Source organism: Mytilus galloprovincialis, chromosome 8 (assembly GCF_965363235.1).
Source record: "Mytilus galloprovincialis chromosome 8, xbMytGall1.hap1.1, whole genome shotgun sequence".
Lineage (NCBI taxonomy): Eukaryota > Metazoa > Mollusca > Bivalvia > Mytilida > Mytilidae > Mytilus > Mytilus galloprovincialis.
The window spans coordinates 85677162-85683614 of record NC_134845.1 but is presented as its reverse complement, the minus strand read 5'-3'; the positions used below and the strand labels follow the sequence as shown (position 1 = coordinate 85683614).

The 6453-nt window shown below is 32.1% G+C and overlaps 1 long non-coding RNA gene across 1 annotated transcript; it reads right to left on the bottom strand.

The window, feature by feature from the left end:
• Positions 1-232: 232 nt before the first annotated feature.
• LOC143043620 (uncharacterized) lies at positions 233-1682 on the bottom strand. The gene is made up of 3 exons (XR_012968507.1): positions 1563-1682; positions 1118-1246; positions 233-348 (listed from the first exon to the last, which is right to left on the bottom strand). It is a non-coding gene; the product is annotated as an uncharacterized LOC143043620 (long non-coding RNA).
• Between the last annotated feature and the right edge of the window lie 4771 nt (positions 1683-6453).

Sequence of the window (6453 nt, the reverse complement as noted above, 5' to 3'; positions counted from 1 at the left end):
ATCTCTAAAGGGTAATCATTTACATTCATATGTTTGTCTTAAATGGATTTTTTGAATTCGAATATACGTAAGCTATCGATTATCGGCTTGACAGACAAAAATAAGGATTAATATGCATGGAATTGCACGAGGTCGCACGATCACCAAATTTATTCATAATTCCATACGGCGAATGCAGATAATTTTTTCATATACTAGTACCTAAAATTTACTCACGTTCACAGAACTCTGGGTCTTCGTCACTATGGTCTGGACAATTATATGTTCCTGCACGATCACAGAGCCATTGAGACATGAAACAGTGTACACCATCCCTACACTTAGTGTAACCAGGCTCACAATTTTGATCTATTACAAAAACAGATACTCAAATGAATAGTTTTACACTAGTAAGGGCATTTTATAGCTTGCTGTTCCGTTTGAGCCTAAGTTCCGTATTGAAGACGGTATTTTAATATCTTAGAGGTTATTCTTAGGTTGTAACCTGAATGGAGAGTGGTCTTATTGGTACTCACACCTCATCTTCTGATACTGTTGAGTCATTAGTATTCGTCGGACACCAATTTTCTTGGATTTCTTGGACAAAACGAATTGAAATGATCAACGCTATGCAAATTTTTCTAAAGAAATGCATGTTGACTTTGTCAAAACTACGAATTCAAATATCCATGATTATGCAAGTTTTCCTCTTTCCACAAGAATTGGTACCCACGAAAATAAATGAATCTACAGTTATCTAGATACTTAAATTCCCCAAAATAAATGGCCACAGGTACAAAGAGGGTAACATAATAATTTATCTAACTATACATAAAGTCAAATACAGACAACAATGATAAAACAAATAGAAAAAAAAACCATTATAATTACATAACGAGTGCTATTTATTTTTTATATGCAAATATTCTACAAAGGAAATAGCTTTCTGACACCTACATTAATAGACATATAAAATATATATTAAGTTCATCAATAAACATTTACGAAATACTGATAACTTTTAATATCAGTAATCCAGATTCAAATGGCAACATTTGCATGTCAATCTTATTGGTTGTATTTTCCCATCTTACATACATATGTATCAAATGATAATATATACAAGTTCAGCCCTTACCTCTACAAAAGTCAGGATCTTCGTCACTTTGATCAAGGCAGTAAGTGTTATCCCCATCACACAGATCTTGTAATGGGAAACATTGGATGCCATTTCTACATTTAGCATAAGTAGAAGGACAAATCTGTGCTGTATTGTATACAATTAATTATGTAATGATACAAACTAAATCGTTTCACCTTACTGACAGACAGCATCGTAAATTTAATGATAGATCATATCAGGAATATAAGCGACATAATTGAAGAAGTATTTTGTGTTTTGTTGTATTGCCAAGCAGGCTGTTTGCGAAAATGTATAACATTAATATCAGTGGTACAACCTATTGCATTAGCGATAATCTATACGCGAGAATCACTATCTACTTCATTTAGATATTAAATAAGTATTTCAAACAGATTAAAAGTTTAATGAATCGTTATTGTCCCATTTTATTTATAACTACCTCTGCAGAACTCAGGATCTTTGTCACTACCATCTTTACAGAGCGCTGCCGTACCATCACATAACGATATAATAGGGAAGCATCGAATCCCGTCCCTACAACGGATATAATCATTCGGACAACGTCTGTCTATTTGAGAAAAAACATAATTGATGAAATAGCGATATCCTATCTAAATATTAAACTTATTTTTAAATTCAGTTTTTTAAATACAATTTTACGGTAACCAAATATCTCTTTTTAAATCTTAGGATTGTTTTATATTTTCAGTCCTTGACACGTAAACTGCTGTTTTGATAAGAAGAAAAGGATAAAATTACACAAAATAGAAGTCTTCATGATTTATTAATGAAATTGAGGATTAAACGTCCTTTGAACACACATGATAGAAAGATAGTCAAAGTGGTAAACAATTAATGTTAATCGGACTACTTTTTTTATCATCTAATAATTTCAAAGTTTACAATACTTCTGAATCGAGATTCTTTTTCCGATTAAAGTGTCCAAATACAATTCTGAGCGTGTACGCATGCACGTTATGTATACTTAATTTCTTGTTTGGCCTACATTAATGATATTTCTATCCCTAAAATGAATGTGACTGCATTTAAAAAAAATGTTGTGCTTGGTCGTTTTCATGAGACAAAGTTCGCATTTTTATAATTCATACAAACCTGCAGCGTCCACTCTGCTTTTCAAAATGCAACTGTTCACAAAAACAAGAAAAGCGTAGTATTCGAATTTCAGCGTCATGTTTGCAACCTAAAAGATAACACTGAAATGTTGGTACATTTGTTAAAAGAAAAAAAAAAGACATAAATAATACAGAATTCCATGGAAAGTCCGTAATCAAATCGGAAATTCAAGAGCTCAAACACATGAAACGAATGGATAACAACTGTCATATTCCCGACTTGGAAGAGGTATTTTCTTAAACATTGTGTTTTTATATGAGCTTTTGGTGCATCGAAGTATTGTTATATATATTTATTTTGCATTGAGAGTTAAAGGTTGTAATCCACACATCTACCTTCGTTTTTTATGTATCTGTATCTGTATCTGTATAGTACTGGAAATGAACTCAAAATACTGAGTTAAACTTATCCAGGAAGTTTGTGTGCGCCCCTGATGTAACTTGTCGCGCGATATAACTGCCTTAAAACTTTCCACAGTTCAATTACAGTTCTTGGCAGTATGTGGTAGTAAGTTCCAATAAATGATAATTGTGGAAAAATCGAATTTTTATAATTGCCAGTATTTGTTGGTAAAAGTTTTATTTGTTTGACGTTTGAAGTTCTGGATGGTCTATTATTGAATTCTATGTGTTGATCAGTGGGGATGGCTACCAGGTCGTTCACTATTTTGTATTTCGTAATAAATTTTGACCCAAGAAATTAACAGCCTTCGTGTTTTAAAGGTAAATAATTACATAAGATGTATGTTTCATTATAACATTGTATAATACTTTATTCTGATTGGCTAATCGCACATCACATGTTATTCCTTCAGCAATTGCATACCTCAATAAAAGTTATCATCCATGATAACACTTGGTCACACAATAAAGTGCACTGGTGAATTAAATTTAAAAATATATACAATTCGTGTTTCTGTGATCATAGCAAACAAATGTAATTATAAGTATTGAATGCTTCTTTCTGTAAATTCAAAGGGTTGTAAAAGCGTTGACCGCTTCTGCGCTTCATACAAAATGTACTTTGGTCATCGCTTTTACACCCCAATGAAGTTACAAAAAGAAGCATTCAATTCGTAAATATTAATCCGACAAAACAAGTACTTATTTTTGTTTATTAGGAAGCCACAGCACGCCTCCGGGTTTGGGATTTTCTGGCTAAATAAAAACCCAATCGTGACCTTGGGTGTTATCTACTCTTTTGTCGCATTGTTGTCCATTTACACATTTTGCGTTTCCATTCACAAGTTTATTTAAAACAGAAAGTAGATCGGAGCCAATTTATTTCTTTGAAAGTAATGCTTGGACACAGGATCTATACTTTTCAAAGTTACGAAATGAAAATAGAGCGCAAATTGCTTTATTTTTTATTGAGGGAGGATACTTTCTCGACAAAAGTTGATAATGTGGTGATGAAGCCAAATCTATTTCTATATATTTTCGGACTTGATAAGGGTATTGTTTTGTTACTGTACTGACGTATCACTTATATGCATTACATCAGATTTCTTTTTTTTCTTTCAAAGTTACAGTAAATAGGTGAAATTAGGAATTACACGTAATTACTAAACATGTCAGTAAATACCTGTAATCACTAGTCAATTTAGTAATTACATGTATTTACTAGTTGTTTCAGTGATTACAAGTATTTACTTATTTTTTGTTGTTGTCATTTTTACAGCTATTTACTAACTTCATGTTTTGGTTTAAAAATTAAAGACTTAATTCAAGATATCAAATAAGAAAGTAAGGGGTAAGGATTTTAGGGGCTTACTAAAAGGATCAAGGATTATAGGGCAGATTAAAAGTGCATACTCTTTATTGTTTGTGAATTGAATCTGGAAAATGGTTGTTTTATAAGTTTTGAAACTCCCTAAGAATCATTTCAGCATTCAAGACAATGATATCAAACCAAAATTGAGACATACATTTTTGAGAAATTCATAGGCAACTTAGCCAGCTCTTTTTTTAAGAAAGACATTAGATTATGGCAAATTTGGTTAAATGATCTTGAGAATTCTTAAAATCTCATAATTTTGTTATATTAAAATCTCCATCAGGCATACTCTGCATATCAACTTGTCCAATGACATGAGTTAAATTTCTTTTACAAAATATGTTTAACTACGATTTTTTTTTGTCACACATTTGCGATGAAGCTGACATTCTTCACAATCAAATTTATACAAATTAATGGCGTTAAGAGTCACATTTTCATATTTCCGTGTTTTTATGAGTTTTTCAAGACCTCAAAACTGAATCTTATATACCTGCAACAACATTTTATCATCGTTTCTTCCTGTATAAGAATGATCTTTTTGTGGATTGAATAAGTCAACTAAATGGTCCATCTCTTTTTTATACTTTTAATGTTGACATTGTTTTCCTTTTCGTCGAGCCTGCGTTTTTTTCGCAAAAGCGAGAAATAGCGAACCAACATTAATTCCGTCAACAGCGGCGTCCACAAATATTCGCTGTGTGGTTAAAGTTTCTTTTTAATTTTTGATAACTTTCTTAAATTATCCTGGATTTCTACCAAACATGAATAGAAGCTTGTTTATGATCAAAAGATAAATTTTCAAGAAGTAAATTTTGCAAAATTAAAATCAAGTTTTTCCGTATTTTACTTATAATTAGACTTAGTTTTTATGCCAGTTAACATTACATTCACACTGTGATTAAATTTTATTAAATTTTAATAACTTTCTCAAAATATCCAGGATTTCTATCAAAATTGAACAGATAAAATTGAGAATGGAAATGGGGAATGTGTCAAAGAGACAACAACCCGACCAAATGAAAAACAACAGCAGAGGGTCACCAACAGGTCTTCAATGTAGCGAGAAATTCCCGCACCCGGAGGCGTCCCTCAGCTGGCCCATAAATAAATATATAATAGTCCAGTGATAATGACAGCCATACTAATTTCCAAATTGTACACAAGAAACTAAAATTAAAATAATACAAGACTAACAAAGGCCAGAGGCTCCTGACTTGGGACAGGCGCAAAAATGCGGCGGGGTTAAACATGTTTGTGAGATCTCAACCCTCCCCCTATACCTCTAACCAATGTAGAAAAGTAAACGCATAACAATACGCACATTAAAATTCAGTTCAAGAGAAGTCCGAGTCTGATGTCAGAAGATGTAACCAAAGAAAATAATCAAAATGACAATAATACATAAATAACAATAGACTACTAGCAGTTAACTGACATGCCAGCTCCAGACTTCAATTAAACTGACTGAAAGATTATGATTTCATCATATGAACATCAGGCACAATCCTTCCCGTTAGGGGTTTAGTATCATACCGTCATAACATATATGAGAAGAACATAACCCGTGTCATGCCAACAACTGTTTTTAGAATAAATGTGTTTAGTTCCGATGCAAAGACCTTATCAGTGACTCAATATTAACGCCAAAATATGCAATTTTTAATGACTTGACAACAGTATCGTAATTATTTCCCTTCTTAATAAGTCTATTCAAAGGTTTTGTAAGTTTCTGAGGTGAATACTGACACCTTTGTGCTTTATAAAGAATATTTCCATAAAAAATTGGATGTGAAATACCTGAACGTGTTAGAAGTCTGCATGTTGAGCTATATTTACGAATGATGTCTTTATACCGATGATAAAATTTAGTAAATGTTTTGACTAGTTTGTGATATCGAAAACCCTGGTGTAATAATTTTTCAGTAATACATAGATTTCTCTCGTTAAAATCTAAAACATTGTTACATACACGAGCGAATCGTACTAGTTGAGATATATAAACACCGTAAGATGGTGACAAGGGAACGTCACCATCTAAAAACGGATAATTAACGATAGGAAATGAAAAATCATCCCTTTTATCATAAATTTTAGTATTCAGCTTTCCATTAGTGATATAGATATCAAGATCGAGAAAAGGGCAGTGGTCATTGTTAGTATTAGCTTTATTTAAAGTAAGTTCAACAGGATAAATTTCATTAATATACATATTGAAGTCGTCATTATTGAGAGCCAAAATATCCTCCAAATATCTAAAAGTATTATTAAATTTGTTTATCAGATGTTGTTTCGATGGGTCTTTGCTTATTTTTGTCAAAAATTGTAACTCATAACAATACAAAAACAGGTCCGCAATAAGTAGTGCACAGTTAGTCCCCATTGGAATTCCGATAATCTGACGATATACGGAATCCCCA